This window comes from Anser cygnoides, chromosome 1 (assembly GCF_040182565.1).
Source record: "Anser cygnoides isolate HZ-2024a breed goose chromosome 1, Taihu_goose_T2T_genome, whole genome shotgun sequence".
NCBI lineage: Eukaryota > Metazoa > Chordata > Aves > Anseriformes > Anatidae > Anser > Anser cygnoides.
This window is the reverse complement of record NC_089873.1, coordinates 150,456,281-150,469,756: the sequence shown is the minus strand read 5'-3', so window position 1 is coordinate 150,469,756 and position 13,476 is coordinate 150,456,281. Positions and strand designations below refer to the sequence as shown.

Below are 13,476 nucleotides of genomic sequence, written 5' to 3'. Positions count from 1 at the left end.
ATAACATTCCAGTGACACAACTCCCTGTAATTAACAGTCTGAATACACCTTTTTACGTTACACAAAAGTTGTAATTTTCAAGTCTATTCGGATTTTTTTTATATATATTATTTTATTATTTTTATTAAGGCGCACGCACGGAATATGGGCTAAGCAGAAGGCAAAACACCTAGAGGGAGGCGAAGGTTTGCGGTGTCTTGTGTTTTGGGGTCTGGGTTTTGTACCTAAGGGGACGGCCAGGGCTTGTACTTTTTACAAGATGGATTAATCGAGAGTCCCGGATAATAATAATAATACTAATAATAGTAATAATAATAATAATAATAATCGTCATCATCATCTGCCCATTGATTTTCTTTCTAGTATAAGGAAAATATTTCGAAAGTACACTTTCGAAGCGGTAAACTTTTAAGGGAAAAAAACAAGAACTACGGGAACGGAGGGCTCATCGGACTGGTACGACACGGGAGTTATTATGAAGTTGATCTTTAAAATCGCTCCGTTGAAATGTCAGTCACGAAACCTCGGGAAACAGCTTCACAAGGCGAAGTGCCATTTGCAGCAGGGCAACCTGGCAAGCCATGGCGCATCGCCTGGAGAAGTGGGCTCTAGGACCTCATGTAAAGGAAATCTTTCTGTTTTGCATCCCCGAATTGCAAAAGCGTCTTTGAGGGCAAGTCAGAAAGAATTTGCGTAAAAAAATAAATGAGGAAAGAAAGAAATGAAATCATATAGAAGCCTTTTTTTTTTTTTTTTTTTTTTTTTTCCTTGCAGGCCATCCTGTTATTGCAAATTAGATTAGCTACACAGGCTTCAGTATAAACATGACATGAGGTTCACAGGACAGCGAAAGTATCATCCACTCCAATCTCTCCTTTCATCGAAACATCCCACATAAATTACATCGTCTCCTTTAATACACTTTTCAATGAGATTAAAACATCACTTTGACGCGATTTCAAACCTTTTCAGTCGCATCCAGTGCTTACTTCAGAAAACAGCAAACAAGGGGAGAACTAGAAACATCTAAATAATCTCAGGCTGTTATTCTGGAAATTAAAAGTACCCAGAGGGAATAAATGATCCTCTTGCTCCATCCAGTGCAGCGCTGTGGCCAGGGGAAGGCGTAAAACGAACCCCAGGGAAGCAAAGAGGAAAACCTGATTTCCTTCCCCCAGCTGTACTCGGCTACTTGGCTGGAGCCAGGATACAGGTTATTTACCTTTGGGAAAAGAGGTGATTTTCACAGATCTGTGTAAGGCAGGGCGGTAGCACAACCCCTGACGCCTTTGGCAAATGAACATTTTATGGGGCAATCGCTGGCAAACCTGAAAAAGATGCTGGTGCGGGCAGGGCAGGGCAGCCCATTCAGAGACTGCCCGGTTTAGGGAACAACTCGCAACTTTCTGGGGGTGCTGTACAGCCCACCCCCTGCCCCACAGACGCAGGAGAACCCCCCAGACTCTTCCCAAACACCCTCCTGGCAGCAGCGGAGCCCGTCCCGGTGTCACCAGCAGCCCCCCCGCCGCCGGAGCCGGCGAGCCCCTGCCCCGCGGGGCACGCGTGAACTTTTGCCGTGGGGTCTGCGGGGAGCCCCTGGAACCCCCCAGCGCTGCCCCCCCGTTACGATCTCCGGGCTGCGGGGCTCGGTGGACAAGCAAACGGGAAAAGGTGGTTTGACATGTTACTCGCCCGCGCGGTACTGTACATTTGGGGACAATTTGCACACCCCCGGCCCCAGCCATCCATCCACGCACACACCCCTTAACAAAGAGGCTTTCAAACCACCACCTTTTATGGCAGCCTGCGGGAATCAATGCGATAAAACGGGTTTTTAATGGGTTAATTGACTGGAGCCGCTATCATGTTTAAACACCTGTTTCTGGAAAGAGATTCAGCCAAAACCCGTCCCCTCCCTGATCGATAGATGCACAGCCTTGCTCCATTGCCTGTTGATCGACCCCAAACACCACCGGCAAATAAGAGAGAGAGAAAAAAATCCATTTCGCCTCTTAAACATCCCGATACTTTATGGCAGTACGGGGAAGCTGCACGGGCACCTAGGAGCTGGAGAGGGCACAACCCCGGGGCGGACCGCCCCGGACAGCCCCAGCCCAGGGGAGTTCCTTTAGCCGGGACTTTACTGCCCGAGCCTGGCCAAAGTCCCCCCACCGAAAGCCCCCGGCAGCTGTCACCTTCGCGGGGGACAGGACCGGGGATCTCCCCGGTCCCTGGGAAGATGGAGCCGGGCTCAGCCCGGCCGCATTAGCAATGCTAAGAGCCCATGTGAATGCTCGCTCCGAGGGGCAGAGATTAAGCAGGCATTAGTTGTAATAGCCGAGGGCTGCTCTGCCTATTGATTTTCCTTTTTTTTTTTTTTTTTTTTTTGGCAGTATTAATATAGCCGAGCCGGTCGGTCAGCCACAGCGAAATTGATCCTTTGCCCAAAACACCTCTCCCTACATGGCCCCCGCGCACCGACACGTTCATTTCTTCACGCTACACCGGAGCGAGCCGCCCCCGGCTCCCTCCCCGCCCTGGCCCGCCCGCAGCCCCCGATCCCGGCCCCGGCCCCGGCCCCACACCCCAGCGAGGCAGGCGGAGGGGGGCAGCCCAAAACCCTGTCCCCCACCCCCCTCCCCAATCCATGTCACAGCCGATAACCCAGTGACTGCGAACGGCTCTTCCCTCCTTTGCAGGAAAAGTGCCTGGGAAGCCCTCCCCTCGCCGGCTTCCCCTCCTCCCTTCCCCAGACAGGGTGAAGACCCCCTCAAAAGTTAGAGGCACACTTACAGTTGCTCTTCCAGCTCCAGCCTCCTCCCAACATATCAGCTCAAGGGGCAGCCTTTTTTTTTTTTTTTTTTCCAAATAGATATATTTTTTCACCCCCCCATCTCCTCTCCAGCCTAACTCACGCCTTCCTCCGACCCAGCCAGGCGCTTTGGGGCCGGAGCCCCCTTCGCCTGCCCCCTCCTCGCCCCTCGGCCAGCCGCGGCTCCCAGGCGGCTGTGCCCGAGCCACGAGTGCCCGGCGACACACGCACACTCACCACTCGCTCGCTCGTTCGCTCGCTCTCTCTCTCCCTCGCACACACACACACTCACACACACACACACACACACACACACCCCGCACGGGAGAGGGGGAGAGAGAGGGAGAGGGAGAGAAGAAAATGAAATTTATTATTGATAGAAAAGACTTTAAAGACAATTTCTGGTTATTGTTTCGCTCTGGAGAGAAAGGAAAAAAAAAAGAAAAGGAAAAAAAAAAAAAGAGAGGGGCTTTTCTCCCCACCCCGACATAATGAAACGTCTTTTGTGTGGCACCGAACAATACCAAACAAGTATTCTAATAAATAGCCACTTTTTTGTTCCGCCGCGGCGGTGAATAGAATTGAGCAGTTGCTTTGCGAGCAGCTGGAGCGCCGCGCCGAGCAGGGAGGTGGAGCCCGGCGCCTTCTCCTCTTTCTCTTCCCTTTTTCCCCTCTCCCTCACGCACTTTCTCCTCTAACCTTGCCTCTCTCTCTCCCTCCCCGCTCCCGCTGGGCCGCTCTCCCCGTCCCCTCCCTTCGCTGCCTCCTGCAGGACCGGGGCCGCCGCAGGTGATGCTCCGCGCACCTGTGCGGCACAGGCACCTCCGGCTGCCCCCCCTCGCCCATCCCCTCCCCGGCAGCCCCGGGACCCCTTTCCCGCCCCCTCTGCCAGCCCCAAGCCTTGGCAGCCTCCCCCCCCTCTCCACCGGCGAATTTGGGGTTCCCAAGGAGTGCGTCCTTGCAGAGCGCCGCCGGTCCCCCCCTGCCCTGTCCTCCCCCTATTCTTTTCCAGCCCCCCCCCCCCCCCCCCTTTCTGTCACCATGACGAGCGCTCTAGGAAAGGCACTCGATAGAGGTTATTAAAACGGACACAAATCAGCTAAAGATTTCCAGGTAAAGCCCAGGGGAACCCGTTTTCTTTGCCGCGCTGGACGTGTCAGGGTGCGCGCTCGCATGTGCGCGCCGGAGGAACCGGGGAGGGGGCGGGCGGGGGGGCGGGGGCCCGCAGGGGATGGCCCTGACCCCACCGGGGCCCGGGGCGGCCGCCGGGAGGGCTGTGGCTGCTTTCCCCCTGCAGGGGGACCAGGAGCACCGGGGCCAGAGAGCTCCGAGCAGCCGCTGGGGACAGCCGCCCTACCGCCGCTGGAGCTCCCTTTCATCGCGGGCTGGAGCTAATCCTCGTAAAAAAAAAATAAAAAAGAAATATTGATAGTAATAATAATAAACGCTTGACAGCTAGAGCCCTGCTTGTCTCGCAAAGGCTCCAGAAAGCCCCCCGGGTTCAAACAAACCGTAGCGCCTGCTGCGAAGACTGGACCGCGGGAAGGTTGCCTCGCCGGCTGGTTTGCCTTGCTCAAGGCTGGTGCACCCAGCCATTAGGGAGCCCGCAAAAAAAGTACTTTTCTTTGGAATTTCAGCCGCCGCCGCCGTTTGCAGACCCCTACCCTCGGCTGGAGGCTGAGGGGGGGGCAGTGGGGAGCGGACGGGCGGGGGCTGGCGACCTGGCATCGAGCCTCACACCCTCATCGCGGGGGGCTTCGAAGCCACCCCTTGGCCAAGGCACGGCGCTCGCCCGCCCCTTCCCCGCTGTCCCCAGCTGCCCGGAGGGGGCGAGAGCCCCGTGGGTCCCCGGGGGGGCGCAGGGGCACCTCTGTGTCCCTCCCTGCTCGCCCCTTGCGCTGCCAGGGCGCGCCCGTGTGCGTGTGCGGAAACACTTTCTTCCCCCCCCCCCCCCCCCCCTTTCCTTTTTTAAAACCACCTCCCCCCCTCTTTTAAGTGGATTTTTGCTCTCACTTCAATAACACGCCGGCACTAATTAGCTGCAATATTAAGAAACGCTGCTAAATGACAGTTTTATCGGGTTTGTGCAGATAGGAGGAACGCGGGGACCCAGCGCAATACCCATCCAATGCGTTCGGCGCTGGATCCCCGCCAGCAGCCACCGCTCTCCCTTTTTATATGGAAAAATGGCAACATTTTGGAAAGCAGCTTTAAAACTTTGACTTATATTTTACATGCTAAATAACGGGGAGAATGGCGACGGCGTTACAGAAAGCTTCAAACCCTGCAAATATTTGAATGGGGCTTTTTTGTAAAGTAGAGCAGCTGTCAGTCAGCTGGCTTTGACAGCCTGCCACAATTTTGTCATTTAATAGTGGGTGTTAGGCTAAGTGCAAAACACTCTGGCAAACAGATGTCAAACCTACATCTCATATAAATGGGGGTTGTAAAATTGAGTTTTAACCCACATATAGGGTTTTAAAAAGCGGTGCCAGTGTGTAAACTGTATACCAAATAGAGATGCTGACAATCTCCCGTGTGGGCTTGTTATTTAAAGTAGGCTTATTTAGAAATCTGACCTCCAAATTATGCTAAATCTTCCTTCATTTCAAACAGTGGAATATGAGAGCACTGCTTGGGAAAGTCGAAATTAAGGACAGATATGATGGCTCACTGAAAGGGGCTGATTGCCGTATATACTGAAAAAAAAAAACAGGGCTCCTCATTTCCTCCACACGCCGTCGGTCTTCCCAACATGAAGTGCTTGAAGAAAGGAAAGAAGAAAGGCAGGAAGGAGGCACGAAGGGAGAGAAAGAAGGGAGAGAAAGAAGGAAGGGAGAGAAAGAAGGAAGGGAGAGAAGGGGGGAAGGAAGGAAGGGGGGAAGGAAGGGGGGAAAGGGGGAAGGAAGGAAGGAAGGAAGGAAGGAAGGAAGGAAGGAAGGAAGGAAGGAAGGAAGGAAGGAAGGAAGGAAGGAAGGAAGGAAGGAAGGAAGGAAGGAAGGAAGGAAGGAAGGAATGGCTAGGCAGGGTCCAAGTTCTCAGGGACCACTTTTTTACAGCGTACTCGAGGGGCTTGCTTTGGGAGAAGGCGGCAGGGAAGGGAAAGACCACGAACACAACGAGGAGGCAGCGGCACCAGCCTGCGCCCTTAGGGCGAACGGGGCACCCTGCGAGAAGGTGGCCGGAGCCGGTGCAGGCGGTGTCAGGGGACATTAGGAGCGGCAGCGGGACAAATAGCGCTCACCGCAGTTAGTCCCATCCGAAGTCACGCTTCGACAGCCGCTTTTCTTTCAGGAGCTCACGTTTCCAAGATTTGTCTCTTCGGCGAGATGTGGTTTTCCCCTGTGCTTCCAGGAACCCCCCTGACAAATGTCCTTTGAACATTTGAAAGTGTCATAAATATACCAAAAATTGTTCGTTGCCTCAGATGGCTAGAACGAAGCAAGAAGAGAAAAGATGGTAATTCATCACACAACTCGTATCGTATGGATGGTAACAAATTCCCCAGGATAAGTCTGCACCCACATTATCGTTTCGGAAGCTAAACGTGTTGCTTCCTAAACAAGTCGACATGAGGGGATTAAATGAAACAAGCGTATTTAGAATTGCTCCTATTATTAATTAACCGTAGTTTAGACGCGCTCAGCTGATTTCCTTGCCGAGCACTCAGTTGCAAGATCTGCACGGTCCTCGCTGATGCTAAACGAGTGGAGGAATGCACACGGGGCGACTATTGATGGCACAGTTACAGCTGTCCGCCGTCTTCGAGTCCCATTTGCCCCGAATTCTTCCCCCCACCCTCCAAAATAACAACGACAGGAATAAATCCCGCAGGCTCCTCTGTCTGATTGCAGCGTTCCCCTTTTTGCAGCTCTGCAGAGCCCCTTCGGACCCCACGTTGGTGGATGCGCAGCGAGTGCCCGGGCCGCTGGCTGAGCCCCCCAGGAGCAGGGGGAGGGGGGATGCCCACGACCCCCGGCCGGCTGCGGGAGGGGGCTCGGGGCCGCCCCCAGCCGGGGCAGCAGCCCCGTATTTTTCTTTTTTTTCCCACCGGGTACGAAATCAGGCTGCGGGGAGAAGGTAGCGGGGGATGCTCGGGTCACGCCGGCTCCCATGCCACCGCAGCTGCGTGCCTGGCATCGGGAGAAATCGTGACAGGGCAAGGCTTGTTTTCTCCTGGCACAGCCTCCTCCGAGTTTTTAGAAGTCGGCTGCAGCCGCAACTCTGCCGAGCAGCTTGCGAAAGCGCACCGAGTGGCTCTGCGGCTCTTCCCCGGGTCCGGGGTGCAGCCGGGGACGGTCCTTTATTCCATTCCCTCCCGCAGGAAAATGCCCGCAGCTATTATCCAGCCCATCTGCCCGAAAAGAAAGGCTCTGGTAAAACCGCGACCCTGATTTTCCAGCAACAAACTGACCGACAAATCTCGAACAAAATATTTACCGAAGCTGCTCCTTGATAGATAATGAAAAACTCCCGTTGCCACCTAAAAATGGGCATTCTGTTAGCTCTACTGTTACTGCTTTTTTACCAGTGTACTTGTACGAGCCCTTCATTGCTTTCCAACGCAGACACAGCTGCCGCGACACAGTTCTGAAGCTCAGAAGTCAAAATACAATTGACCTTAGATAAATAGATTTTCTCAACTGCACCGGTTTTATTAAGTCTTGAAATTAAGTCCGGTGACTACCTGGCCATCCTAAAATTGCTCTGAGACGTGGATCTGCGCTGTTTCTAACTGCAGTGTCATCAGAAATCCAGGCACTCAACTTGTATTTATTTCTGTGCTTTGAACACTAACATTAGTATTTCTTCAGGGGGAAAAGACTATGGCACAAATTCAAATGATAGTTCTAGAAAATGACTCTAAAATAACATGGGAAATTGAAATAAAGATGAGTAAGATTTTACCATTTAAAGATTAAATTGGGCTTGTGCTGTTGAATTGAAATACAAAGATGGTTAAAATTGTGTCTTCCTTAGCTCAATTCCTGTGACTTCAGTGGACTTATGCCTGAGCTACACTGGAAATCAGAGTGAAGGTATGAGATTTGTAACATGAAGGCCACAGCTTGTAAAAATCAACAGGTGAAATCTAATTATATTGCTTTACAGAGCTCAGTATTCACTATTTGTGTTGTTTCTCTCATTTCATTTTAGAGCAGCAGATAGCCATTGAATTGTTTTCTTAGTGGTTTGTTTTTTCCTTGCATCTCAGATTTGCCCCTGCATTGAATACGTTCTCAAGTCTGAACCACACTGTTCAGGTGCAAAATATACCTTGCATGACCAAGGTGCTGATCAATTTTTCAAGTGGCTTGTGAGTAGAAAATATGGGGCGGGGATAAGGCATGCCACTGCAATGTGATCCAGTCCTTTGAGGAAATCATTAAATTTGAAGCTAGTGCTGTAAAATGGAGCTTAGTCTAGCATCAGGCTTTGTGTCTTATCAGAGAGGAAAAACTATCACTCCTGGTTGAGGAATGAAGTGTTTGGATGCTTTGTCATCGCTGTCACCTACGAGACCACTAGAGCATTTTACAGCTTTAAGAAGTCAGATTCTTTCTGGGCATTCAAGCACATGTACCAAAAGGTTTGCTTTTTACTGTGATGGCAAAAATGTTTGCCCATGTTTTATATGCATTTAACATTATTTATTTGTGTTTCTCAGAGGAGGTGATAGTATACTGTCCATTTGATGCCCTAGCTATAAATGCAAATAGAGTGTATGTATTTTGTTCTATTAACTCTTATGTTAGTTTCTAATGCAACTAATGTTTCAGTGCTGGAGAAGTGCTTTCTCAGGTCATCAGGCTGAGAAGACCATAATGAAGTCTTGCTAAGGCAGCAACTGCTATGAAACTATTTGAACCTTTCAGCTCCTCTTCCAGCGAAGATGATTAACTTTTGCTGACCACCTCAGCTCTATCATCAGGACTGCTGCTGATTCAAGTGGGTGAAATTGCCTTTCTGTTACCTTAGGTCCAGCTGTGTTGTTAATTTGTTGCCTCAAACTTCACCCAAGTGTCCTGATACCCTGATTTTCCCCACTGCAGAAATTCTGGTCCTTTTACCGAGATGGACATTTCATTTCCTTTGTGAGGAAGCTGGAAGAAGGACAGAGGACAGTTTGGTCCTGATCCCTCTCCTTGTAGTCAACTCAGACACGAGACAATCTGAACTAGGAGCCACAGATTCATTCCCTGCTGCAGCTCACAAAAGCAGTACATGTGCATTGAAATAGTGGAGGCAACTGCGTGTCACCAATGGCTAAGAAACAGCCTGAGGTCCTTGGGTAAGTCCTTTAGAATCCAATATTTGTAGGGATTCAGGATATTTAGAAACAAAATTTTCACTGAAGTTAATGGAAGCTGTACCTAAATCATTGGATTTAAGCCCCCTTGAGATGAAGATTTGAGACATCTGACTTAATCTCCTCGAACCTTCACTGAACCTTGGCTACTCTGGGTTGTTCCAGGAACACCCAGGAGCATCACAGAGGAATTACAAGTATAAGTGCACCAATACTTTTAATGAGAAGTAGAGAGGTAACAAACGTGTTAAGGTTTCTGAATACTATTTACCACCACTACACTAACCATGAAAGTGGGAAATAATGTTCAGAATATCTGAGGAATGTTGCCTAGCTTGAAAACATCTCTGCTAGTAATGTGATGACTGTCTTGTGGAGTTGTGGTTGCTGGGAATTCACACTCTGATTTTATGGAGAGATAAAAGAGTGGAGTTTATATGGAATAAACCCCTTTTGAATAAAACAATCTGCATAAATGCTTTAAGAAAGCCTATAATTATGATAAAAATGTTGCTCAGAGTTAAAATTATGAAGCAATCAAAATTTATAAACAGTCTCTCATCGACTTTTAATCATACTTTCTCATATACAAACTGTAGAAAACATATAGTAGCAATATATAACAATACACATTTTATTTTCAGTAAATTAGGGTCCCATCCCATACTCTTTAATCAGACAAAGCTTGACTTGTCAAGCTCTTCTGGAGTACTCTTAAATGTTGAAAACCACATAAAGCCCACTAGTTTCATATACACTCAGCCAAGGCTTTATCCTGCTAGTAGCTGAACACCCCTGGAGAAGCACTGTGCACCCTTTGGGCTAGATCCAAAGCTTTCTGTGGTCATATTTCCACCAACAGGCTCTGGATCGGGACCTCTTCTCCCACTGCCTTCTCTGGGGAAACTTTCTCAGTGTAACATGGGATATGACCCATATTTCCCCTGAAATTACTTTGGAGTCATTGCTCTTCATTTGTATTTCATTAATGAGAATGGTTAAATTATATGCATCTTCTAGGACTTGGATGGCAAGAGATATTCAAAGGAAGGAGTATTTGCAATGGGAACCTTGCCAATTTGAATGGTAGCCTACCATGTCTATAAGCTCCATTGTTTCCTTTGAGCTGAACTAGCTGAACACATTCAGGACGCGTTCTGACATGCACTCTGCATGCCTCCCTCTGAGTCATGAGAAATGCTATCACTGATATGTCAAATTAATGAAATATTTGCTTCTAACAATATACATATATATATATATATAAAATCACAGCATTGCTAGATTTCTTTCTGAAACAGAATAGCATGCAAACCCTTGCACCTGGATTCCTTATAGATAAAATGAGATGATAGGCTAACTGTTCAACTCTCCTTAATTATCAGAATAACCTTTTCTGCTAAAACATTGATTTAAATGGAATTTTCATGTAGGCATATTAATAAGGAATAGCTGCAATGATTTTCACAGGGTTTACACCCTTCTAATGGAAGTCAAATAATGTCCATAAATACACTATCTCAATGCTCTCAAGAAGGCAGACCCTTGTGTGACCTTATATTTATTCTAGTTTTCTTCAGGCCCTTGGGAGCTTGTCCACATTTCCATGATCAAAAGTCTGAACCAAAGGTCCCCGGGAGGGTAAGTGGCAAAGAGGACTCCAGAAGTCTCCTTCTGAAGTCTGGGGGGAAGAATCCAAGAAATGCTCATCTTTTCAGTTTGAGGAGCAATATGAATGTTTTGAGGCTTTTGAAAGAAATGATGTTGTATTTTGTATCAGTTCTACATGTTTGGAGGGGAAGCATATTTTGGGCTTGAGAAAATAAAACTTAAGCCTCACCTATAACTGGATGATTTAGATGGCAGTATATATACATATATATATAGAAAAGGATGAAGAAGCACTTGCATGCAGTTTTATATGCATTTTTTGATAGAATTGGGATGTCAAGTAATGGCATTCCAGGACATGTTTGTTCCATCCAAAATAAATAAATAAATAAATTTATTTGAATTTGATTTTGAGAGAGAAGATTTTCTTTTTTTCTTTTCACAGCTCATTTTTATCACTTTTGGTGTATGCCTGCAGAAGAATTGTGTAGAAGTTATCTTCTGTGGTTAATATGATTAATATGTCATTCTTTTTAACATAGACTTCTTTGCTATGAACTTTCTATATTTAACAGTCTATAATTAATGAATATAAATTCTCATCTTGTATCTACACATGGGCTTGAAAATGTAGTTATGTTTCCCACAACAGCAGAGATAGACGAGTGCATCATGAGTAGTCTCTGTAGGATGGAGGGGAAAAATACTCCAAAGAAACCTAAACAAACATAAAGTATGAAACCAGATATTCCTTATGCTTACATTAAAATTATATTGAAAATTGGGAGCATGTACTACCAAACTAGGTTTCTTTCTGTTTTACAAACTGTAACATTTGTTTAAAAAATCTAGAGCATAATTGTAAATTCAAATTTCCTCCCCATTCTTACATCGACATTTGTGTTTTTCTCTTAACGTCTCCCACATGTTAATGCAGCAGCTTCCTAGCCCTCTTGTTACTTATCGCATTCAACGTAACAGTTTAGCAAATTCCCCAATTGTGTTCGTGCTCGCTTTCACAGACATGGAGAGCAATTTGATGTGTCCTTTTAATGAGTCATTTTCAAGCAAGGAGGAAAACAGTGGTTGGGGAAGTTATTAAAGCTTTCTGCTCATTGATTTTAAGGCTCTCTACTGAAACTATGTTGCTTAAAACCCAGCTTGTTTTGTTAGAAGGGTTATTCAACCATCTTTTCTTCTAAATCCTAAGTTTGAAGAACTCCAGCTTCCTTCAACTCCTTTGCAGGATCTGCAGTTTTGTCACTAATTGACTCTGCAACAGAACTGTGGCAGTGAAATACAGGATTTCATTTTAAAAAGTTTTTAATACTTGGGCTCCAAACAGAGAGAATGCGAAACCACCTGTGGATGGCAGGGCAGATACCAGTCCAGCAGGGACAGGAGTTGTTCTCTTCATTTGTGGGAGGTGTTGACTCTAAATCATAATGGTGTCAATATAATTATCACTTTTTTTTTTTTTTTAACCTGTGCTTCTGCTGATCATTTCAGCGATGTGTTTAATGAATTTATCTTGGTTGAATGCTGAGGTGGACACGGGTTCGAACGTCTGAGAAAACTAATTTCAGAGGATGTTTTCTTCAGAGGAACAAGGAAGTCAGGGCCCAAAAAAATGACTGTGATAAGAAAGATCTGCCAGATCTGCACTGTCCACTGAGGTCACTCTTACTCCTACCTGTGGTCATATGTGGTTTCTTTTGGGGTTTCATTCACCTGACAGGGCTTGGAAAGATGGAACATACTCAGCTTTTCAATAGATGCACCAGAAAATTACTGCGCCACGTATGCCAATGGGTGCCCTGATCTAAACCTTCCAGAATTATGGCTGCTGGGTGTACCACTGAGCATGTGCACCCTATGAGAATGCATACGGGGTGGGGGGGTGGGAATGTTCAGCAAAAAAATATAAAAGAAGGTGTACCTGGCACCGTGTTGTATATAAGTGTATTGCACAAGCATTCCCACATATGCTTTGCATTTGGCAGGGGCTGCGTGCAGTGCGTGCATGCAAGGGATGCATTTTTGGTCATCCACTTTTGGCCATGCTGTTGGGGTACGGGTGCATGCTGGGGCCCTTGGGAAGAAAGGTCGCAGGACACAAACTGCCTGAGAGATTCATCTAGAGTACAGCTCCCTCCCTGTGGCAAGATGGGGGAGCAGGACACAAGAAAGAGGCTCCAGGTTTGAATCAATGTTTTTCTGGACTGGATCTTGCCTGCTGCACACATGCTAAGTTTTACATAGGTACAACTTATTTCTACTAATCAGTCTCACAAAAACATATTTTATTAGAATAAGTGACTGGCAGAAGGCAAAACCTGTAGGACTTACATGAGTAAAAATAAAAATATATTTCAAATATATATATTTTATTAACTAAAGAAGAGTTTTACAAAAACACTGATGTCCCACAATTTAGTGAAAATATAGATGAAATTGGTAGCTGAAGCTACTGGTAACCATCATTTATGGAGCACAGGCTTAAGAATATATTTTCCAAAATGAATAAACAAAATGCCAATTATTTATTAAAAATACTAATTCAATAATAAAAAAAGTTTTAAGTTTATTTTGTGCATTAGCAAAATAACATTGGCTGTACTTAAAGTCTGTATAGAAGAATGACACAGGTCATTGTGAAATCTTAAAAGTCTTACCAAACAGTGAAACCACTGCAGTACATGCTGAACTACTTAAGACAGACATGAATTGTCCAAACAAAATA

At 46.9% G+C, this 13,476-nt stretch overlaps 1 long non-coding RNA gene across 2 annotated transcripts; it reads left to right on the top strand.

Annotated features, from left to right (window-relative positions):
• The first annotated feature begins 3,841 nt into the window (after positions 1–3,841).
• Positions 3,842–12,119, top strand: LOC106044460 (uncharacterized). Of its 2 annotated transcripts, XR_010827058.1 has the most exons (4): positions 3,842–3,925; positions 7,793–7,851; positions 8,593–8,761; positions 8,866–12,119. It is a non-coding gene; the product is annotated as an uncharacterized lncRNA (long non-coding RNA). The 2 variants fall into 2 exon arrangements; XR_010827059.1 differs by lacking the exon at positions 3,842–3,925 and having other exon boundaries at positions 6,555–8,761; positions 8,866–9,104; positions 10,693–12,119.
• Positions 12,120–13,476: the final 1,357 nt, after the last annotated feature.